This window comes from Petaurus breviceps, unplaced genomic scaffold, assembly GCF_028583685.1.
Source record: "Petaurus breviceps papuanus isolate PSGF00001 unplaced genomic scaffold, PetGlider_PUasm1.0 79, whole genome shotgun sequence".
NCBI classification, from domain to species: domain Eukaryota; kingdom Metazoa; phylum Chordata; class Mammalia; order Diprotodontia; family Petauridae; genus Petaurus; species Petaurus breviceps.
In genome coordinates, this window is record NW_027186523.1 from 3,357,665 (window position 1) to 3,382,975 (window position 25,311).

The 25,311-nt window shown below is 35.0% G+C and overlaps 1 long non-coding RNA gene across 1 annotated transcript in view; it reads left to right on the forward strand.

Moving 5' to 3' along the window:
* The first annotated feature begins 21,880 nt into the window (after positions 1-21,880).
* The window catches only part of LOC138175788 (uncharacterized), a 6,076-nt gene continuing 2,645 nt past the window's right edge, over positions 21,881-25,311 (forward strand). The window contains exons 1-2 of the long non-coding RNA XR_011172091.1: positions 21,881-22,173; positions 23,868-23,968. This is a non-coding gene — a long non-coding RNA (uncharacterized lncRNA). The remainder of the gene's footprint in view (positions 22,174-23,867; positions 23,969-25,311) is intronic.

A 25,311-nucleotide genomic window follows, 5' to 3' on the forward strand; every position in this document is an offset into this window, starting at 1 on the left:
ATGAGGGCTCCTTCTATTATTCCATACTGTCTAAATGAGATGCACAAGGTAGGTTATACAACAGCAATATAGCAAGTTAACAGAAAGTATATTTAGAAACACAAATCAAAGACAAGAAAAGACAATGTGTCAAAAAAATTGGGTAGGCAAGTCACATTCAGACAATACATAAATGGTGACATTAAGGAACCAAGCATACAAGGAAATATGAACTAGGACACATATACCAATGATTAATGGTTGAAAGTCTAGAAAAGCAAAAGAAGCAAAGGAATTGAAGGAGCAAGAGAAAAAAAAAAAACACAAGGTACTAAGGAATAAGGTGCCAAGGAAAATTTCTTGCCACACTTGGGCTGATTTCAGCTAGGTAAGTAACTAACTTAGCCAGGACATGGGTAGCACAAAGTCAAAAATCAAGAACAGGTAATTGAGAAAACCTGACCAGAAAGTAGAATGTGGGTGTGGCACGAAAGTGAAGCTCCCAACATTATTGGTCAATCATTTGCACACAATTACATTCTCAGTCTAGTGGACTAGGAGGATAATGCAAATTAAAGTCAGATGGAAGATAGCATGGTACCTTGAAACAAGTGCTGGATTTGGAGTCCGAAGATGTTGGTTCAAATTCTTAATGCTTAATGCTTACTTCCTGTGTGACCTCAGCAGATTACTTAACCACTCTAGGGCTTAATGTCCTCATCTGTCAAATGAGAAGATTGAACTAGATGGCCTCTAAGGTGTCTTCTAGCTCTAAACCTATGATTCTACTATCCTAAGGTAAGAATTTTTATTTGAATAGGCTAAAGGATAACAAAAGAAAGAGTAATGCCAAAGATCAGCTAAGAGACCTCAGCTCTCCTCTAGCTAGCAGAGTAGATACTGCTGGCTGGTGCCTGCATCACAAAAGAGCTAAAGATAGCTCCTGGCACTATAGCCTAAAAGGCCAACAAACACTGCTTTCTAATGGAACAAAATATATTACTGTTGAAAACAGAAACTGGCAGCAAAAAGCAACATGAAAATATATTTGTAAGAAACTGGCAGCTCTGCAGTTTTGGTAGTTTGAGTTGACCTGGCTTGAGTTCACTGCCTATGTAACTGTTTAGACAAGCACATTCACTGTCACATATATTTCTTTTGCTTATCCCATTATCCATTGGAGGTATGGTAACCTATGAAAAAATATACATCTTAAATGTATGGAAGAAATTTTTTTTGCAGTTATTTTGCTATGCTATACAATTAAATCTCTTGCTTTGAATGAATGTTTCCTCTGGTTAGCCTAACATTAGTGGGGAACCTATGACCTTGAGGCCACATGTGGCCCTCTAGGTCTTCAGCTGTGACCCTTTGATTGAATCCAAATTTCACAGAACAAAGGGATAAATCCCCTTTTGTTCTGTGAATTTTGAATTTAGTCAAAGGGCTACACTTAAGGACCTAGAGGGTCACATTTAGCCTCAAGGCCACAGTTTCCCCATCTCTACTAAAACTAAATATGCCAATGGGTCTTATAACCAACCATTTTGCATGAATATTTATGTGCAAAGTATTTGGAACCTAGGGTAATTTTGTGAAGGAGAGGGCTAGATATTATTCTATCACACTATACCTTACCTCCCCCAAAGACTATAAGCTACTTTTGGGTAGCAACTATATATTTGCATTGTCTAGGCTGAGGACATTAACAGAGAATTCTGAAAATTATTTGTTAATGTAGACCCTTTGTTACATGAAAATTCTATTAACCTTTTATAAATCCTTCCTCTTTTTCTAAAACCAAATAAATTCCAAAATATCAAAGACAAAACTTATCCTGTGCAATATCTTTCTAAAATTTTTCAGTGTGCCTTGAGATATTTTTATATATTTTTAAAAATTCAGATCAGTATATTTTGGTTGATTTTTCTTCTAATTTTAAACTTTTTCAATTAAAAGCCTTCCCCAATCCCACCCAAAAAAATGAATTAAGTACAGCAAACATTTTAAACTTCTATGTAAGCTAGCAATCATTATAATACTTAACATTTGAAGACTATATATATAGTGCATATGTATATACATATATTTATCTTTCTGCTTAAACTTATGTGATATGACCTGACTAAATATTACAACATTTGAGATTTTTAATTGTTCCTTTCAAATTATTCATTCAAATATGTCATACATTGTCATGAATCTCAGTGCTAAAACAAAATAACTTCTGTGAGTTCTTATAACAAAAACAAAGAATTAAATAATCACTTCAATTATATCAAAATTATTAAATACATTACCAAGATAACATAAATTCACTGGAGGTTAATTTATTGTTGGAAAAAGAAAAGGATAGCTCCTTAATTCTATATTTTAACTCAGATGATGGCCATTGTAAGAAAACCTTAAAAATCTGAAATTTGTAAACTTCTTATGCAAAATAGTTAAGCTTTCATGACCCTCCCCCATATTAGCAGCTGAAAAGACTGAACAGTTCTAAGGAAGGTGATACCCATTCAGAGGTCTTAATTGGGCTTAGCTTTTAAGGTTATCCATAAAACAAATATACTTTAGATATGTCTACTAACTCAAAATTGAAAGAAATAGCTAACTTTTTAAATCTTTTAAAATTAAGAATACTTTCTGCCACATTCAGTATCCACCAGAACAAACTTTACCAGTTGCCTACAATTTTATTTCCAGAGATAAAACCTTAACATTACCAAGCAGTACTTAAAACTTAAATACACTCCCTCTGACTTTAAAATCCTTTGAGAGGATTCTCGGAAGATAAAGGAGTAGGTCAGAAAATTCCAAGCTCTCAACATTTTCCCCCACAAAAGAGTTAAAATAGTACCTTAGGGCAAACAAAGTGTGGTTGGAGATAAATAAGAATAGGGGTATAATGGGGTCCTCCTGGGACAATTTGAGAAGATCTGAAGAAAAATCCCAGGAGGAGGTTTGGCTCCCGGAATAGTAAATACCTCCAGGTTAGGTTCCCCTTTAACAACAGGCAGCAAGTCCTGGAGTTAGTTGGTTTGAGAGGCTGAGCTAGGCCCCAGCCCCTGGAACTTTTACACCTGGATAGTGAGGGGAGTTGGGTGGTTGAGCCCAGGAAGTTTGAGAGAACTTAGGCTGCTAAGGAATGCCAGACCCACCTGTGTTCCAAAGAGTAGCAGGGGTGAGAAGGAACCAGCACAGGCCTTGTGAGTGCAGAAGCAGTGGGGAAGAAAGCCTTTGACTGTGGGCACTTACAGGGGGTTGGAGTTTAGACTTTGATTCCAGGATAGAGGGGAGAACTGAAGATCTGGGGTAACAGGTACCATTTCCCAAACCCCAGGGCTGGAGGTAATTACAAAAATTAAGCTATTACCACAAAAAATGCACAGGCAAAGGAGAAAGAATCCAACAATAGAAAGCTATTATGGGAATAGAGATAACCAGGGTTCATCTTCAGAGAAGAATACTGAAGTAAAGAAACCCCCAAAGGGTAACATAAAATGGTCACCTGCCCAAGAAGAATCCATAGAAGATCCTTATAAAGACTTCAAAAATCAAATGACAGAGATGGAGAGGAAGAAAGGTATAATCCAAGAAAAACAAGAAGGGTATGAAAGAAAAGTCAACCAATTAGAAAAGGAGACCCAGAATCTTAAGGAAGAAAATGACACCTTAAAAATTAGAATTGGGTAAAGTGAAGCCAGTGAAATTATAAGAGATTAAGAAAGAATTAAACAAAATATGAATAATGAGAAAATAAACGATAAAGTGAAACATCTTATAAGAAAAACAGCAGATTTTGAGAATAGATCAAAAAGAGAAAATATAAAAATAATTGGACTAACTGAAAGTTGTGATAAAAAAAAGGCTCTTTATACAATAATATAAGAAATAATTAAATAAAATTGTCCTGAAGCATTCAAACAAGGAGGGAAAGTAGAAATAGAAAAAATCCATTGATCACCACTTAAAAGAGATCCTATGAGGAAAATTGATAGGAATATCATAATGAAATTCTGAAACCCACAGCTCAAGAAAAAAATATTAAAAGTATCAAGATTAAAACAATTTAAATATGATGCTGTCACAATTAGAATTACACAAGACCTAGGAGTGGCTAGGTGGTACAATGAGTAGAACACCAGCCCTGGAGTCAGGAGGACCTGAGTTCAAATCCAGCCTCAGACCTTAACACTTACTAGCTGTGTGACCTTGGGCAAGTCACTTAACCCCAACTGCCCTCCAAAAAAGCAAAAAAAAAGAAAAAGAGAGAATAACACAAGATCTATCAGCAGAGACATTAAAGGACCATAGGTCTTAGAACACAACATATTGAAGAGGAAAAGAACTGGGGCTCCAGCCAAAAATATCATACCCTGCAAAGTTAAGTATTATCCTGAATGAAAAAAAAATGTACATTCGATAAACTCTCAGACTTTCAAGACTTTGTTAAAAATAAATCTTGAACTTAATAGAAGGTTTGACATAGAAGAACCAAGAGAAATATAATGCACATAACAAAGACTGATTATAAGGGATCCAGAAGGACAGACTGTTTACTTTTATATATGTAAAATGTATGTCTAAGATTCTTATCAGTAGTTGGGTAATTCACAAGAAAGATTGGTGTAAACCTGAGTATGATGTGAATTTTTAAAGTAAAACCATTTAGTTCAAAAGAGTAATTATTTTATACAAATGAGGTACAAAAGGAAGAAGTGATAAAGAGGAATTAGATGTGGGAGAAGGGCTGGTAGTTCTGGTAACCTGCTTTCATCATAATGGGTTTAAGAGGGAACAATACATATATATTTAGAAGAGTATAAAAGTCTTATAAATTCAGAAGAAATAACATGGTAGGGGCATAGGGAGTGGGGAAGGGACAAGGGGGGAACTTTAGAGAAGAAGGTGAGGGAATAGGTAAAATAGGGATATAGTAGAGTGTTTAAATTTGTGGGAATGGGAAGATGGGGAGGGATGTTTGGAGAGAGGTAAGCAAGTCATAGCAGGGCAAGGTAGTGGGTAGAAGTAAAGTAGATGAGGTAGGAAGGATAGGAAACGAGATACACACAACATAAAAACAAAGATCAGGAGTAGAATAGCTTGGGAAAGTATATGTTGATATATGTATGTATACATGTATATGTGTATGTATATAGCTATAGAGAAACATATCTAAATTTTAATGTGGCCTTTTGGGGGGGGGGAGGTGAGAAGAATAAAATAAAAAAGTGCACAGCAGAGAACAAAAGAGAACTCATGAGGAAGCAAAAAAAGATGGACAAATCTCAACACAATGAGTATTATTTATCATATAAACTTTCTTGAAATGAAAATTTATTGTTGCACATTTTGAATTGTCTCTTATGTTCTGCTATGTACATGACATGCTTTTTTTTCTTTCTAACTTTGTTTTTAAGTTCCAATATTTAAGTTTGTGATATGTTTTTATTTCTTTTCTCTGCTCTGTATTTGTGTTCTGGCATTGGAATCTAAAATAAAATCTTGTAAGAAATAAAAAGTTTGCCTTTTCTCCACTTTACCTCCACCCTCTACATTCCTCCAACTTATTTCAAAAGAAAAAATTGAAATTCAACAGTAATATGGACATTGGCTTTCCTTGTGCTGACAGAAGCCATTTGCCTCCTCCTCCACAACCCCTTCTAGTGTTTCTCATGCCTTATTAATATTTATATTCATTTTGTGCAATTTATATTGCCCATTGCTACTAGGGGTGGGGTACAAACAGATATGACTGGAGTTCAAAAGCTTTGTACCTTCCCTTTTTTTCCAACTCCAACATTTCTGATGTGTGAAAGAAAATCTTGTGACTGTGTTTTGGGCACAATCTTGCCAGAAATGATTTGTATCAATTTAGATTGTTCTTATCTAAGAATTTCTCTTTAGAGAGAAGGGTTCAGTCTCCATTTGACAGGAAAAAAAATCTCTAAAACAACTTGGAGTGAGAAAGACCTGAGTTCAAATGCTGGCTTAGTCACTTACTAGCTGTGTGACCTTAGGCAAATCACTTAACTTCTGCCTCAGTTTTCTCATCTGTAAAACTGGGTCAATATGGGGCAGCTTGGTGGCACAGTGAATAGAGCACTGTCCCTCGAGTCAGGAGGACCTGAGTTCAAATGCGGCCTTAGACACTTAACACTTACTAGCTGTGTGGCCTTGAGCAAGTCATTTAACCCCAACTGACCTGCCTTCTCCCCTCCAAAAAAGCCAAAAAAAAAAAAAAAACATACACACACACACACACACACAGACACACACAAAACACAAAAACAAAAAACCTGGGTTAATAATAGCACCTACCTCACAGTTTGTTGCAAGGATCAAATGAGAAAATATTTACAAAGCACTTTACAAACCTTAAAGTTCTAAATAAATGTTAGCTTTCATAATAATAATAACTATTACTTCTATTATTTAGCATTTCATTCTTTATGAAGCACTTTACTTACAATGAACAGTTTGTTGGACAGTGTAACTACTCCAAATTTCATCTTAAGTATGAGAAGGTCTAGGCTCTAAGTCAAGGTTCTTGCCTACAAAATCCTTGTCACAAATGTATTAAGTTCCAGAGCCAGGAATTGAAAATCATATCTTCTAATTTTATAACTGGTGTTCAGTCGATTATACCCTGCTTCCCAGTTAGGTGAAAGACTGAAAATAGTCACTTTAGCTGCAGCATTTAATGTACTATTAAATAAATGTCAATATCATGTTATAATTAACAAAATGTTTTCTCATAAAAAATTATCTCTAAAGCAAGACATTTTGGAGTTATACTTAAAATAGTCCTGAATGATTATTAAAATTCCACAATGGGATATCTGTGTCTTGACCCATCACCATCACCAAAGTAGTTTTCTCATGGAATTTCTTCTACACTCATGGGTTCCTGAGTTCAGAGGTCTCTTTTGGTCTAAAAACTGATTTGCCTTAAAAAATTAATGTGATGACACATGGCATCACATGCTTTATATCCAGGGACAATTCAGTAGTTCAAGGACCAAGATTATTAGTTACTGACCTCTCCTAATTGAAGGAAGAAATAAATGGAACTCAGGAACCCTTATATAGATACAAATAAATACCCTCTTCTATAGATTATGGTTTCAACAGTGTGACTGGTCATATGGCCAAACTTCCTACTATGCCTTTCTGAGGCTAATGGATTAACATCCATACCCTTTGAACTTCAGCTCCCTGCTTGCTTATGGCTTAGAAATGCCTTAAGAAGTACTAAGTACGCTGAAAAGGGAAAGGGTGAATCTGGCTGCCAATGGCATTTCAGATATCATAGAAAGGCCCTTTTTCCTTTTGTTTCCCTCCCCCTTACTATAGTGGGATTTGCATTTTACTCTAATTTCTTCTGGACATCCTGGAAAAAGAAAATACTCTTGGTTGAAGACTTGAAGAAGTTGATACATCTAAGCAACTTTTACTAGAAGTAATGTGAGAAATTCTTTGTTTTAAACAACAAGGGATCAACTGAGATAACTCTAAGTTTTCTTTTGTTAGATAACATCTTCAAATTTAATCCAGCAAGGAAGCAAGAATTTTTACTCTACCACACGGAATAACCCTACTGTTTTAAGTAAACATATTCTTATCAAGTAAGCTAGCAACACAACTCAATTTAGGAAACATTTTTGAGTAAGAGCTCATTAAATGGAAATCTATAAAGGACTTCTCATTACTTTACTAAAAAAAACCCAAGGGCTAAATTTTGCCCATTTTGTGTTTTTTTTATACAATTCCATTTATGTGGAAATATCTACAAAATTTATAAAGCAATGCTAAACTAATTTTTACATTAATTATAATATTTAGTTTTATAGCTTTTAAAGGTCTGTACCTAAAAAGTCAAGTGATAGAGGTGGAAAAAAGAAAAATGGGCAGATAGGTGGTTCAGTGGATAGAGTGCTGGGCCTAGAATCAAGAAGACCCGAATTCAAATCCAACTTCATGCTGTGTGACCTGGAAAATTCACTTAACCCTGTTTGCCTCAGTTTTTTCATCTGTAAAAATGAGCTAAAAAAGGAAATGGTAAACTACTCCAGTATCTTTGCCTCCTCCACCCACCAAAAAACCCAAAATGGGGTCATGAAGAGTCAGGTATAACTGAAAACAACTGAGTGAAAACAAAAAGAGGGTTCCTCCTTTCCTACATCCTCTTCATGCTAAGAAGGCAAATCACAGTCATAGAAAATTTGAAATAAGAGGGAATTTCCAACCTCTTATCAATTAATAACTCAATCAATCATTATTTATTAAGTGCTTCAATGTATCAGGAACTATGCTAGATGTTCAGGGGAAAAAAAGATAATGCAAAACTCACTCACAAAATCACATACAACAACCTGGACAGATCTGTTGAAATGCTTTTGATGACAAAGTACTCACTACTACAACCTATCACACAGCTTGTCCATTCTAATTGTTACAAAGTACTTCCTTTAGTTCAGCTTAAGTCTACTGAGAGCAAGACATCTAAAATCAATTTACCCAAAGGCAATTTACCTCAAAGCACAAGGTCAATTGTTTAACTAGCTATGCATTCACTTAATTTTTGTACCATATATTACCATCTGGTTTATCTTTTCCCAAACTTAATAGACTATAATCTTTATGGTAGAACTATGTCATTTTTCTCATTTTTTTAAATCTACCACTTAGCACAGTGTAGGGCCCCTAGTTGGTTCTTAGTAAGTTTGTTGATGTGAATCACAGAATCAGAATTTTAGAATTTGAAGAGACAGAGACCATCTAGCCCAAACATTTCTCAAAAAAGAAAAAAAAATATCTCCATATATATTAGATAGTCATCTAACCTTGTTTTAGCAACATCTGATAAATGGAAATCCACTCTCTCCCTAATATTTTTAGACAGTTATAGAAGTTCCTTTTTCCAGTTCCTAGATTTGTGAATGTAACTATACTTTATTAACATATAATGCTATCCCAATCCACCCTTTTACCACCCCAGACATATTCCAGTCAAAGCTTTACTTCTATCCAAGTCTAAGCAATATCTGATGTTAAATTTGCACCCTTGTGTTACAACCTCTAATTCTTCTTGTCCAAACATTTGTATATAGCTATTTGACCTAGTCTCATCTGTTATTCTTTTCCATTCACACTATGTGGTATCTAGTTTAATGAATATAAGTAGAAAGTCTTCTCCCTCATCCTTTATACAGAACACCAAACAAACATATTCTTACTAATCTTTACTATATGCACTCTATCCCTGGCCAGGTATCTGTCATCCCTATATTTTAAGTCATAGTCAAGAAATCCAAATTCCATTCTCAGAAACTACCTTTTTAGACAGTTGTTCACTTCATTTTTCTCTGCTACATCCCTTGCTATGAATAAACATCATTGAGGAGAACACAACATGTAACTATACTCTTCAATTCTTGAAGAAGGCAATATTTTCTAGGTTACTTCAAAGAATGTCAGTTATCCATGTCATCATAGGCATGTATAGAGTGAGTCAGATGTGCCCATGCTTTAAATGTCTATGGTAAAAATATACTTTTACCAGTCCTAGGAGATTCTGCACTATGTATTAGGGTACGTATTCCAGGAAGACAATACACATTTCTATTGTGGATAAAACACTGGGCCTGTCAGGAAGACCTGACTTCAAATCCAATCTCACACACAAACTAGCTGTGTGGCCCTGGACAAGTCATGTAATCCTGTTTGCATCAGTTTCTTCACCTGTAAAATGAGCTGCAGAAGGAAATAACAAATGACTGCAGTATCTTTGCTAAGAAAACCCCAAATGGGATCACAAAGAGTTGGACACAACTGAAATGACTGAAGAACTATTGTTGTTTGAGCAAAACACTGGCTTGTTCCTAGTAATAAATAATAGCCACCATTACTTTTCTCTTCTGCTTAATTTTCCTTAAACCTGCCCTTTCTCCTTCATTTTTCTCCCCCAGAACCTAAAAAGAAAATCTGCACTTAGAGCTTGTTCTCCTTTAAATTATCCTCAGTTTCTCTCAAACTTATCAAATATAATTAATTGGTGACCTTCTTCACAATGGATAAAACCCACGAAATTACCTTCTCAATATCTTTCTTTTTTCCTTAACCCAATTCTGTGGCCTTTTCCCATTCTTTCTTTTACAATTTACTCCCAAAGGATACAGAAGTTCCCTTGCATGGAATTACTTCACTTAAAATCTATAGACTTAAAAATCAAATGGTACTATGAAATGCAATTCATACTTCTCAAACACATTATTTTGGTACTTAGTAATTTAATATCTCACAGGATTACCTATTTGATAAATAACTGCCAACTATCCCCAGGAAATATTACTTAGCATTATTAAGTATTTTTTGTTCCTTTCCTTTTTCTTCACACACACACACACACACACACACACACGTGCAGTCATGCACACACCCTTAGCAATATTGGTTCTGTAATAGGCATTCAACAAATATTTTTGAAATGAACTGAAGTCCAAAGCAAACTATTTTAAACCAGTTTTTTGGCTACACTTGGTTAATATATTTAACACATATGTAATACATATATTTAAGCTATACTCACTGAACAAATATAAAGAAAAATAACACTTCCTGGTAAAATAAAATTCCCTAACCTTCTGGAAAATAAATGCAGCATCTTCTCTGAGCTTAATCACTCAACACCCACTCACACTGATGAGCCAGATCCCCATTGACTTCTACTCTTTTGGGACTTTTAGGGTCATTGTAGCAAAGGCCCGAACCCCCAGTGGTATGGCCCACATTATCAAGGAATCAGTTGGACTCCTATAATTTTTGCAAAAGAGATTTACTGAGAAGATTTAGGTTTAGTAAGAACAGTTAGAACAAAATAATCCTCCCAAACTGAATTGCTTTGCATTGTACTCTTGCATTGTACACATAAGATACAGGGAGAAAGTAAGCTTGAACTCAAAGTACAAAGATAGGTACATGAGTACAGAACATATAGGACCAAGGGTATCTCACAACTGCCCCCATAAGTCCCTTTTGCTTTTGTAGCATCTTCATAAGGTTCCTTTCAGGTTTAGCTCTATTTTGGGATCCAAGAATTAGTACTTTTCTAGATTCTATAGCTGACACTACTTTCTCATATTAAGAGGTCATTATTTGGGAAGTTGTCACCATTCTTAGGTGACTGTTTCCACATTTATTGGCAACTTTTACCTCAGTCATCAGCCACTACATGCCACTGTGACTATCTCTGAATGTCAGTGATACTCCTGGCTATCCCAAATGTATACTATCCTCTGGGTATTCCCCTTTTGGCATACCAATTCATTGAAGATCAGGAAATAATAAACACAAAAGAAACCTAGGTATCATTGTTCATGGACACATAGTGGCTGTGTAGAAGACATGACAGATTTCCTTCCCCCTTCATGGAAGCTCATAAAATGCCTTGCCTCACTTGTCAACAGAAAGGGAAAAAAAGACTGATATGGGTCAGTCAGCCCTTTCTGATGTGTACTCAGTTTTATGTTAGCACTTTCTGAGCCATCAGTGCTTCTGACTATAGAAACAATTAGCAGACTTTTTATAATCACAGAGTTCCAGCCCATCAGTTACACATGACTAGGAACAGGCACCCAAAGTTCAACATATTGGATTGGAACCAACAGGAAGGTTCATGTTTTGTATAACCCAACAAAAAGTGCAAATATGAGTATCCTCTGGGACCTCACTGATCAATCCCCTATTACACAAAGGTAAACTCAAATGATATCTAATTGCCACAAAAGAGAATGCTATTTTGAAATAATAATTCACAGTCATTAATAAATTCCAAAGGTAATTTGTTTCTAGGTTTCTGATCTTCACTTGGATTTAGAGATTTGTAACAATTGTGCACAATGAAAAATTATATTTTCATATAGGAATACCATGTATAAGCATGTAAATAAATTGCTTAGCACTGCTCACATCCACCAAATAATTGTCCTGATTGGTCAGAATGCATATCCATATAAATTATAACAGTATATCTATAAATTTTAAGCTTTCAAAACTTTTTTTTAGAAATACAAACAGTGACTTCCAGTAGCTACTATTTTGCTGATGCTTGCCAACAGGAAATGTATTCTGATGCAACAGAGTAAATAATTATAGTTCACTTTGGGAGATTCCTAACAAAATAGTATATCTTATAGAACTGTCTCGGTATTGCTGTACTGTTTTGGAAGTTATGTTAGGAGCAATTTAATTAATCATATGTTAAATTTGATTTTGCAACTTGCTCTAAAATGCTCCTATCTGTATCAAATATTCAGATATCCTCACTGAAGTCCATGTCACAAATGTCCAAGTGTAATCTGAACTCCCTGATAAGAGAAATAATGAAAAGCAAAATAAAAAACAACTAAAAGATAGTTCTTATTTCCTCCAGAAAGCACAATGAACTACTCTTCTCTACAATAATATATCTAGAATATTGGCAAATCCAGTAGATTTGATTGACATAACACAAAAGCACTCTAAACAAACCTAGTGCTAAAAAACATCATTATCATAAGCAGATTTGTGATCATTTTTTTCTTTTAAGCAGGTAAGGGAAAGCTTCAAGATATCACGCATACTCATTTACATACAGTATCATTTTATTGAATTTTTGCAAGGTGTTAATTAAAAGTTTTAATGAATGTTAATCATCTGTCAATTTAATTGACAATTTCTGCTCAACCATATGCTTCACTTTTACACCTGTAAGGTTTTTCAACTCACTCCTTTAAATTGTTTTACTATCTTAACATGGTATTAGTATTAATATTTAGGAAACAAAATTTCTGCAATGTGGAGTACAATTCTCTTAGAGTTCATTTTTGGGATTTCTTAGCTCCTTCAGACAAGGTGTGACTATAATATGTTGATTGTTTTTTATTTTTGCATGGATGCTGAACCTCAAAAATAATGCCCTTTGAATTTATTATCTCTTTATACTTCATTCTTAGAAAACTTAAAGTACTCTAGTGTTCGTGAAAGTTGAACAATAATGGACTTGGAAATTGAGCAGAGAATTGGGTTTCAGGGGTCCAAGAATCTAATTTTATCTCATGTATTTGCTTTACAATCTTGGATCTTTTAACAGCTCTATAGTTCAGTGTGGTTTTATGTGTGAACATATGGTTCATATGTAAAATTAGGAGAAAACACAAGATTTGAGAAGGTTTAAGTGATATTTTTAATATTATGAATTTGCTACAAAGGACTTTTACACTATATGAAACATCAGTGCACTGGGGAGGGAAGGGTCAAGCAGATACTTTCTCTGACAAACTTAGATCTTGATCAGATAAGACAAAAGTAAATGAGCTTTATTGGAGTACTAATGCTAATAATATGGCTTTTGTCCCTTTTATGAGGTGACTATTAGAATACAATGAAAACAAAATGATTAAAATATCTACAGATAAAATATATTTCTATCTAAAAGTAACAGAAAAATATAAATGTTATAAGGCATCAGTTATCAAAAGCAGAAGATTCAGCCTAAATTAATCCTTTCTATATAGTTGGCAACATCATCAATCTTAAGGGCATTAATCAGTAAAAGTTCTAGTTTGCAAGGTTGGAGTGGAAGTAGAAAAAAGAGAATCTTGTTTGCACTGCTTGAACCTTGAACTATTCCACCAATACCATGGTTGTGTAAAACTGGGGACTGTCACCTATTGAAAAGAATGTTTAGTCCTAAGTTCTAGTCATAATTCCACCACTAACAGCTCTGTGACACAAAACAAGCCATGAGAGCTGGAGTCAGGAATGTGTAGTTTTGATCCCTACCTTAGACTCTGAATTTTTCTATGACATTAGGCAAGTCTTTTGACTTCTTTAAAACTCCTTTCCCTCAACTGTAAAATGGAGATTATAATAGTACTTACCCCACAGGTTTTTTGTTGTGAGGATCAAAGGAAATAACTCACTATATAATTGTCTATTACAACTAACACCACCATCACTACCATCATTACCACTACCACTACGATTACTACTTACTACTACTATTACTATTTGTTTTTGTCACATGAATATTATAAGTTAAAACCAATATAATACATATGACCTCATTTTGAGAATACAAATGTTATATGAATCATATATATATATATATATATTTCTGTTCATTCATTGGTCTTTGGGCAGGCACAAACACAGGGAATCTTCCATTAGCTTTATATGGAAGTAAGAAAATTCATCTTTTCTTGATGAGACATCTGCATATAGCAGGGCTCTCTTTCTACCATGTCTCTAAAGGGAGCAAGGATTCATCTGTTCAGCAGAGTTGAAAAGAGGGAAATAGGCTGATTATTACATAGTTGCATTTGTTTTTATAACAGAATAGCCCAAACTGTTCTACTTTTTCTTCAGTTGAAATAGCAAATACAAACATATGGGGTTTTTGTTTGTTTGTTTTGGGCTGAACTATCTACAAGAAAGAAAGTTAATACCAGTTGTACTGGTGGTTTTTGTGGTATGACTTGAACTGATCACTCAAAATGGGTAAGAGACCACAACTCAGTTTCCACTGGCCACCAAACAACCACTCGTGGTAATGAGGTCTTTACTTCTTACCAGTTTCTTTTTCATTTCACATGTATTTGAGTGTGTGTTTGTTTTTTGATGTTGTTATCATGCCAAAGAATAAAAATGTCCATTTTCTGACATCTTAGCAGCAGAAGTTCAAGTTGGCTTATGTAAACCAACATCTTTATGAATTTATCTAAGTCATATTGTATCATGGTGGGGCAGAGAGGGAGTAAGCTAGAGATATGAATATTTAGCCCATCAGTTTTCTTTGATGCTTGAATGTCCCAAAACTCTTTTTTTTTTTAAAAAAAACAAACAATATTTTATGAGACCAAGAAGAAAGAAAGGCTGGGGCGGGGGAAGGTAATCAAACAATATTGTCCTTCATGATAATCAATGTAGTACACTATTTTTGAAGGAAAAAAACTGGTCTTTGTTCATTCAAAGACAAGATCATTTCTTCTCTTTGCTTAGTGGCATTTTTTGGTCTTAAATGTTAAAACTAGATACCTAAGGTTAACTCCAACAAACTCTGAGGAAGATTCAGCTAAAGCAATTGTTTCATTTTCCTTTGAGACATAGAATAGGGGCAAGAATATGACTTATTATATAATATTTTCATGGGTGGGGAACCTGTGGCCTCAAGGACACATGTGACCCTCTAGGTCCTCAATTGTGTTTTTTTGACTGACTCCAAACTTCACAGAACCAATCCCCTTAATAAAAGGATTTGTTCTGTAAAACTTGGACTCAATCCAAAGGACTACACTTAAGGATTTAGAGGGCCACATGTGGCCTTGAGGCCACAGGTTCCCCACCCCTGACCTAAATAATTAGGGAGGGATGAACTACATTAACATAAAAAATGGCAAAAGTATTCTTTCTTTCATGCACTTTTCTCAGTCTAGAGCTTATTCTGTTGCCTTAGTAGTGAGGCATTCCCTTTATGGCAAATACTAACAGGAAATTTTCTAAATCAGGAGGTCTTAGCCTATGCAAACACTAAAGTCTGACAAGGCCTTCCAGCTTGGTAAAGCATAATCATTTTAATTACCAGTTAATTTAGGAGCAGAGTGATAACTATTAGAAGTTAAAAGAGTTTCCTAGTGGTTAAAACAAGTTTCAACATGATTCCAAGTTCTGTCTATAAGTACCTCTCTTTCTCTCTGTGTCTCTCTCTTTCTCTGTCTCTCTCTGTCTCTCTCTCTCTCTCTCTCTCTCTCTGTCTTTCTCTGTCTCTGTCTCTCTCCATCTCTCTGTCTCTCACTCACTCACACACACATACACATACACGCTCACACATGTTTACACTCACACACATAACAAGAGTAAAGTTTCTCTCTGGTGTTTCTGAGAGGAGTCACTGTCAATAGAACTCCACTTTCATGTGAGGACATATGAAAATCTAAAATTAAATTAAACAATGCCCTACCCAGAAGTCAGCTTTCAAAACCATCTCTGGAGAACCTAAAATGGTTTTGTAGAAACAGTCCTGAGCAGGGATTCAAGACCTGGCCTTAGATTTGCTGCTTTAGCAAGCCTAGTTGCTGGCTAGTTGTGGGAACATGGGCAAATGATTAAATTTATATAGGATTCAGTTTCTTCTTCCGTAAAAGTTGTACTCTATGAAGTGATAGAATTAAAGCTAGAAGGTACCAGAGAAGTCATGTAGTCCAATATTCTCATTTTACAATTGAGGACACTGAAGCCCAGTGAGATTCTATGACTCAACCAGTAAGTGTCTGAGGTAGGATTTGAATCCAGGGTTTCCTAACTCCAAGACCAGTGTTCTATTCACAACACTAGAAAACCTCCAATCTTTCTTCCAGCTCCAACATCCAATTTATTATCTTTCAAATGCACAGCTCTTGGAGATGTTGAAAAATACTACTAAAAATTGGGCCTTTCGAGTCTTCTACAATTTGTTTAAAGAAACAAATAGAACTGGCCATCTCTAATCATAGTCCAATAATAAGTATATTTATATTCTTTTACTCACCATGTCACAAGACTAGTTCTTATATGTGTATGGGAAGGACAAAAAAACAAAGAGATGTGAAATGGAACATATAAAAACACTAGTGTAAGTTATGAAGAGATTTAAGTGCCAAAGAGTAGAACTTGTATTTGATCCTTGAGGACATAGGGAGTCACTGGAACTCCCTATATCCTCCTAGGAGATAAGACAGTCAGAACCATATTTCATAAAAATTACCTCATAAGCTAAATGGAGGATAGATTGGATTATGAAAATATTTGAAGGTTGAGACCACCTAGATAGCTATTTCAATATTCCAATGAGAGAGATGATGCCTTGAACTAAGGTGGTGATTGACCTGGTTAGTAGAAAGGAGGGGACATATATGTACAAGAGATACTGTGAGATAAAAAATGATGGAATTTGGCAAAGGACTAGACATATTGGAGATTTGAGAGAGAAGAGTTAATGATGTCACAGAGTCTTTGAGACTTGATGAAGACTATGAGAGCCCCAACAATAATAGAGAAGTTCAGAAGAGGGGATGGTTTTAGTGGGAGAGATAATGAATTCTATTTTGTACATGCTGACTTTGAAATACCAGGATATTCTTTTTGAGATGTCCAAGAAGTGGGTGATGGATGACAGTAGCTCAGGAGAGAGAATAGGGCTGGATATATACATCTGAGAATCATCTGTACAGAAAGGATAGCTGAAATGGAGAGTGCTTTATCAAACTGCCTTTATAATATTTAGATTAATCAGGAATAATAACATCAAAATGTTAATATATGAGCTCACCTTCCCTTTTGTAGATAGAGTAAGTTAATTCAAAAGCTTATTTTATTTTTGAACTCTTATTATATACATAAATATGTGTGTATATATCCATATACATACATATATGTTACTTTACACCAGGCATTGAGCTAAGCTTTTACATATATGCAAAAGTAGATAGACAAATGTATCTATCTATACATACATGTATATCTATATATTTATAGACAGATCTTTTAAACAGATTTCAGTAAAGATAAAAGTCACTCAAAATTGAGGAAGGTCCCATGTGACATAGTTTGCTACAAATTAATTTTGTTTCTATGAACACTACTAATAATCCTTAGTAGTATGGCATATTTACTCTTCCATTCAGCCATTCATCAGGCCAAAAATATTTCAATACTCAGTATGTGCAAAGCATTATGCTAGATTGTGGGAGGAATACAATTTTAAATAAAGCATTTGGTCCCCCTTCAGAGACTTTACATTCTAGTATGTGTGATAAAATATACACAGATAAATATAATACAAAATAGGATGAAATGCAAAAGAAAAGGTAGGCGGGGGTAAATGTGTACTCGTTTATAAAACTAACATGACTGATTTTTGTATACAAATACATGAGGAGTAGTTTACCCAGAAGATTATTGTCTTCAAAGTATAGTACTGAGGAAACTATATATTTCTTTTAATGTTACCATTTCCTGGGACATGTTTTAGAACTTCTCTTTTGGTATTTATTATGGAATTCATTTATGAGTCTTACATAAATATATTTAAAAATTATATATAATGTGATAAAGTTTAATTTATGTAATTACAACATAATATTAATTGTTATTATAATTAATAAACCACATATGTGTAATAATATTATTATATAATTTATGTAAGATTATGTGTTATTATTTTATAGTCACTCTTTATAAAATATACACATATCTGGTTATATTTATAGTTGTAGTTTACAATGCACTTATGTGCCACACATAGCTGTATAACATTTTATAAAAATATACACATATATGCATGTGTATCTATGTTTATATACATATATATGTGTGAATATATGTGTATATTCACACACAAAACAACAACAATTTTGGAACTTCAAGAGGTCTATGATACTCCCTTCATTCAGGCAGATTGCATGCAACCACATCCAATTCAATTCATGGAGTCAGGAGGATCTGTATTCAAATCCGACCTCAAACACTTGACACTAAACTAGCTCTGTGAACTTGGACAAGTCATTTAACCCCAATTGCCCTGCCTTCCCCCCTCCAAAAAGACATAAACGAAATACTTAATTGTCTCTTATGTCATGTTTTATTATGAATGTAACAATCATCAGCAAACATTCCAATATATAAAGAACAATAAAAAGAATTTTATGTGAAACTGAACTTTTCTCCATTTCTCTACCCCATTCTTTCATTGTACCCTCAGGAACCTCTGTTCTGCCATTAAACAACTTTTTTTTTCTCTCACCTTTTTTCTATCTTCCTGTACACATAGAAAACTAATTTCCCCCAGAAGACATCACATCACAGACATATTTTCCAGTAGTGGGTGCACTGTATGCAACATTAAGTCCCTGCCCAGTCCATCTCTCCACCCCAATCCCTCTCAACACACACACACATACATACATACAGACATACAGACAGACAGACAGATGTGATCAGAAGAAGAATAGGGTTATTTATTACTCTCCCTTTACATTTCCAGATTCACCCTCTGCTATCAACACTTAGCAACTTCTTCCCACTTAGAAGTTTGTCTTATCTGAAAACTTGTTGTGGTCATCTAATACAACCAGGCTTAGCTCTTCTAGCTTAAGGACTATAACCAGTATGATCCAGTACAACTTGCTCAAAAGTAGGGTAGAACAATCTGGCAATCACAAACAAGGAAATTTTGTTTGTCTGAATATATGTGTGAATTTGTCTGACTGTGAGAAGACAATAAGGGTATTATGCCAAGGAATAATCACTGGAACAACTTAAAATGGAATTATTTTCTGACATGATGGAATAGTATCACCTATTATTCCAAGATATATTATACTACCATACTTTTTTTTTTAGTATTTTTCTCTCTTTGGATCACTTAGAATGACTGGACTTCTAATTCATCATGGGAAAAGGGATGAGGTCTGAACTAGGGTTATGGCTCTGTGAGTGGGGGGGGAAAGGGGATAAGTAGGAGAGATGCTATGGACCTATGGATATGTTATACTCCCCTCAACCCCAAAGGGAGGAAGCTGTTGTTGAGGTTAAGGACTTCCATTTTTGCCATTGTATCCCAAAATAACTAGCACAGACACAATGCTGTCCCTATATCATGTACTTAACACATTTGTTGAATTGAATTAAAATAAAAAAAAAACAGAATCAAACAATTTATAGGGGAAAGGGTCATTATAATCTTAAAATTGAGTAATCCCTGTCTTATCTTGCATAAACATTGATTGACTTTAAATCTTTTACTGACTGATTTCATAATGAAAGAAGAAGTTGAGGCACTCATTTAATAAAACTAAAATCTAGGGTCATTAAATGAATCACAGGGTTTTCAAAGTGACAAATAAGTAAAAAGAAAAAAGTTTGTTCGTATCTAACCAGAAATCAGGTGACTTTAACTTATCAAGTACTCATCAGTGAACAAAGAAAACCATCAAGCTTTCACTGACTTGTCATTACATTTTTCTCCTCAATAAGGTCACCATATAGTAAACTTGTTTGTAAGGAATCTCCAACTATCCTACAGAAATAAACTAGCAACTGTTATCCATATTTATTGGTTAATAGAAGTACTAGATTCCTTTTTCTCTCAACTGCTACTTACAAATGTATTGCTCAAATTCTTCTCTATGTTCCCTTTAAAAAGAAGATGAAAATAAAAATATAGTGAATCTCCGATCATTTGTGATTCTAGCGCTATTAATCTCCATTTATAGACAAGACGACTGAGCTAGGAAAAGACAAAGCACTGAGTCACTGAGCATTTCAGTAGTACAGATTTCATTAGAACCCAGAACCCTCATATGCCTGAATTCACAGGACATCAGGTGTGAATTTCTCTAGAGGTGTTATTTGTGTGTTGAAAATAACCTACAGATCTTTAATTGGTAGTTAGGAAACATGTTCTTTTCTTAATCATAAGACAACTTTTAAATATTCTATTTTAAATGATCATTTAGGACTGTAACAAGGTAAAAATAGGAGAAGGATATTGCAGGTAGGCTGTTATCAAAATGAAAATTTTCAGGACATGAGTCCACTAGCCATAAAACAAAAAACAAATAACTAGATAATCAAATAAAAAAAGCAAAATGGAAATGATATAAAGGCTTTATAAAAAAACTGCTATTGAATATATGCAATAATTACTTTCCATCAAGACTTTTATTATGCATTTGTTTTTATGGAATCATAATGCACAAGTGCATGCTATTGTTTAAACACATTCACCACATACCCCATAACAGAGTATTCTGGAAATATGTATTAAAGATAATACACAAAATGTGGCTAAATGCATTCTGTATTATGGTTCTATAATACAGCATGCAAATGATTCTGACTAAGCAGTCACAGGAGACAGTCGTTAGGGTGCATGCTGTGAATGTATATTATGAATAATGCATAAAACTTGGCTAAATCCTAATGAGTCCATTGACATCCTATGGGGTCCAAAGGAGGCTTAGATCCCAAAGCATGTCACTGGCACATTTCTACTCACCAATCATTAAAACAACAACAACAATGCCATAAAAACAAAGGATATTAAACTATACCAAAAAAAAAAAACCCACAAGAGTAGGTAGAAGGTCTGAAATAAACCTTCAAATAGCAAGCGACTTTTAAAGGAAAACAGAAACTCTATTTTAGTTCACCCCATCTTCCTAGGACAATGAAAGTTTTTCAGAATGAAAATGTGTGAATTACAAGGGACAAGAGAACTCTAATTTAAGTCATGATTCTATCTTTCCTCTGGCTCTGTGTGGAAAGCTGTCATTAAAATGAAGATCTGAATGCTCTTTAAGGCAAATGACCAAACCCCTAGACCACGTTAGTAGAAAGTCTTTTGGATTTTAAGGGCAATTTTATTAAAAGGAACCAGGGCCAGCAAACCAGGAAGTACGTATAGTGGGCCAATTGGCTTACCCCACAGAAACCACTTAACATATTGATATCAAACAAACCAAAAATTAATAATGAACACTTTGCTTACAGCACACCAAAAAAAAAATCCATAATTTGTTGCAACAGTTGACTCCTTAAAAATAAGTACTTACTTAAAACTGCACTGCTTAAAAGAGAAAACATGACATGATCCATGGATGAAGATTCTACAAACCATATACCTCTAATGTATAAAGAATTCAGGCAATGTTTTTCTCCTTTAATTTAGCTAAAAACACATCTGAATAAACTGCCCTAGAGATGAAGAAATCAAGTATGTGACAGAAGTTTGTGTTCAGCATGCCTATCCTTGGAGTGGGAGTGGGAAAGGACAGCTGCTTTTTCAGGGCTGATCCCAGAAAAGCCCTGTACTCTGAGAGTACATCCCCAGAGTACAGAGAAGAGGAGAGGGCTGGCCACATGGGGAAGCAGCAGGCCAAGAAAAACCCTTTCCTCCCAGAAAGGATGTAAGAGCAAAGGGCTGAAAGTGTTTGAGTGGAAGTTCTGGGATGAAACTCTTGAATATTTGCCCAACATATTGAAGATTTCTCATGCATTGATCAGGTATGGATAGGACTTATCCAAGGAGGAACATAAGCAAGAGGTTGTCATGTAGGACTTCAACTAGTTAAAATGATAAATTCCAAGCATTGTTCCATTACTGATTGCTAGCAAGTAAGTCACTTTCATTATCATATCTCTGTTTCCCAGTTTGCAAAACAGTCAATACAAAAACCTGATTTATGTGTGATATGGTTTACCTAGTGTGAATGAATGGAACTCCCTCAACTACCTTCCACCATACACATATTTGTGCTCTACCGGCTTATCCTTAATTATTAAATTCCAACATTTGTTATTCTCTCCATTAGATGCCATATTAAGAGTTACACAGTCCTGAAAGAGGTAATTAAGACTTCTATATGAGTTTGCTTTTTCAATTGACCAATGCACATCTATCAAGTGCCTACTCTCTGACAGGCCCAGTGCTAGGTCCTGGAGGAAGGGGGAGGATGGTGAGGGGAGACAATGGTGTCTGCCCTCAAAAACTTTGTGTTCTTTTGAGAGAAACCAAATATACACATGCAAGTACTTATATATAAAGTAAAATACAGGTTGATTGACTTGGGTAGGAAAAAAAATACAAGCCGATTTGGTCAGAAGGCATTAGCAGTTAATGGGAATCAGAGAAGGATTCAGGTAGGAGGTAGTAGTCAATTTGAGCCTTGAAGAAAACTAGCATTTCCAAGAAGACATAAATTCCAGGCACAGGAGAAAAGTTTGTACAAAGACACGGAGACAAGAGATTCAGTGTCACATGTGAGAAACAGCAAGGAAATCAGTTTGGCTGGACTGCAGGATGGAATGCATGAGTCAAATAATGTGTAATAGCCACTGTGATGGAGGCAGCTCAAACAGGCTTCAGAGACCTGATTGTTAAATTTTCACTGTGAGCAAAAACTACAAATTAAGGCTTGCTTTATTGTTCTGTTGATTGTGTATTCTTAAGAAATCGATGGAGAAAAAGTAGATTAAATTTAACTGCCATGCATCTTTTATTTTTCCTTCAAAGCCAGTTTTAAACATTCACCATCACACCCCTGGCCTGGAAACAAAATTGTAAAGGGCTATAAATGTCCACTGGAAGAATTCGTATTTCTTCCTAGAGGCAATAGGGAGCTTCTATGATAAAATACCAGTTCCTTTGATTCAACTCTTTTCTGTGATCAGTGGAACTAGGGCAACATAGAAGCGCTGGGTATTTGGAGGATGAGGAACATTGGGAGGATGGGGTGGGGGGTTGAAAAGGTACAGGATGAAATAACAGTGTACTTTACAAATTTACTCAGTGCCAGTTGTGACAGAGCTTATAACAAATTAACTGGGCTTTCAAGGAGGAAATCTTCCTAAGTACTATATTACTAGCCTGATATGTCTGCTTGTGCAAACCAAGTTACTATACACCTTGTTATAATATATGGTGTGAAAATTGCATAGAAAAATAATGCATCTGTTGAAACCACTTTTGATATTTTTTCCTCACGCTAAAGTTTGTCTCATATGCAGCGTAATAGAACAAAGGTCAGTTCTGGATCTAACAATCCCATAAAAAGCTATTCTGCCTTCAAAATCCATTCTCTACCACCATTTTCCTCAACTACTGTTCAAGGGACTAGTAATTGCTTCCCTGTTTCTTCACCTCTCCCAGAAGGCACCAAAGGAATAACAGAAAGTCTCTCAGTAGCATTTTACTTCTCAGTAGGAAGCTGTAGTGTTTGTGATATCCATTTTGATACAAAACCTAAATTAGGCCTCTGGAAATAGGTAATGCATAAAAAGCATTTTGTATCACCAAATTATTATTACAGGTTACAGTTAACCCTTGGAAGATAGAGGTGAGCTCTGCAGCTCCCCACTGAGGTGACTATCTGACACAAAATCACACGCACTACCTCAGAAGACATTTCAGGTAAGTTGAACTATCAGGTTGACCTGTAGGGTTCTGATAGCTAGTTTAAGTGGAAAAGCTGGAAGAAATGCCCGTTAAACAAAAGCATCAGCACAGCATGAATAAGCTGAAGTCTTCCAGGACAAGCTTAGCAGAGCTTAGAAATATAAAGGAAAAAGAGAGTCGCATGATGGTCAAAATCTTTTTTGTTGTTTGTTTTTAATAACAGTACTAGAAGTTACTTTCCTACAAAACCTCTCCCAAGTAAATATGTCATATTTTGAAGAGGTACAACCCCCCCCCCAAAAGACATTCTTGTTTCTAAGTAAAAACCTAAAATGAATATTTTCAAATGATCAATTATAGCTCCTAAAATTGCAGCTGTCTGTTACAACCTCAAGATTACAAATAAACTAAACAAATTCTAAAATCCTTATCCCTGAAAAATTGAAGACCTACTTCACAACTAAGATTCAGGGAGAATTATTTATTCTAAAACCACCTCTTCTAGTGCTAAATAAGGCCTTCACGGCTATACTGGCCTTACTTCCCAAATACAGAAAAACAAAAGAAAAACTTTTTTTTCTGACTTAATTCATTCTATCTTTATTTATTGTATCTTCTCTTTTTATCATGATTTTTAAAAAGTATGTTAAAAAGCCATAATTCCAGACCCTTCAAAAGTCTAAGGAAAACAATTAAGTACACATTCTTTTTAGGTTAAAAAGCAAAGCCTATAAAACATATAAGGAGGTGGGCTATCTCCCTCCTTTACAGCCATACTTCTATAATTCAGGTTATTGACTAACCAAAATCTTTTATATAACCTTGCTTTCATGGAATGGCATTTCTTCATTCTTCTGAGTGTGGTTATTATTGTATATTTAGTAAAAGTTATTGTGTCTCCTTAGGAATAAACAGATAACAATTAAATTCTTACCACTTGAGACATTCAGTAAACAGAATGAAAATTTAAGTCCCCAAAGTGATTTCTAGCCGAGGTAAAAATGATGATTTCAAAAAGTAAAAGCATTTTTAAAGTGACTACATAGGTGTAAGATGGGGGGGGGGAAGTACTTTACTTGATAACATGGAAAAATATAGTAGCTAATAAGAACAACCTAAGTTTTATAGGGTAATTAGTGTACCATTGAGATTAACCAAATTTCAGAGCTGCCCAGGGTTTTTAGCTGAGTCCCAGAAATAGAGGGCAAAGGGACTACAGGGTAAAACTCTCTCTTCCTTTCTCCTCCTCCTCCTTTTCCTCCTCCTCCTCCTCCTCCTCTCTCTCTCTCTCTCTCTCTCTGTCTCTCTCTCTGTCTCTCTCTCTCTCTCTGTCTCTCTCTCTCTCTCTCTCTCTCTCT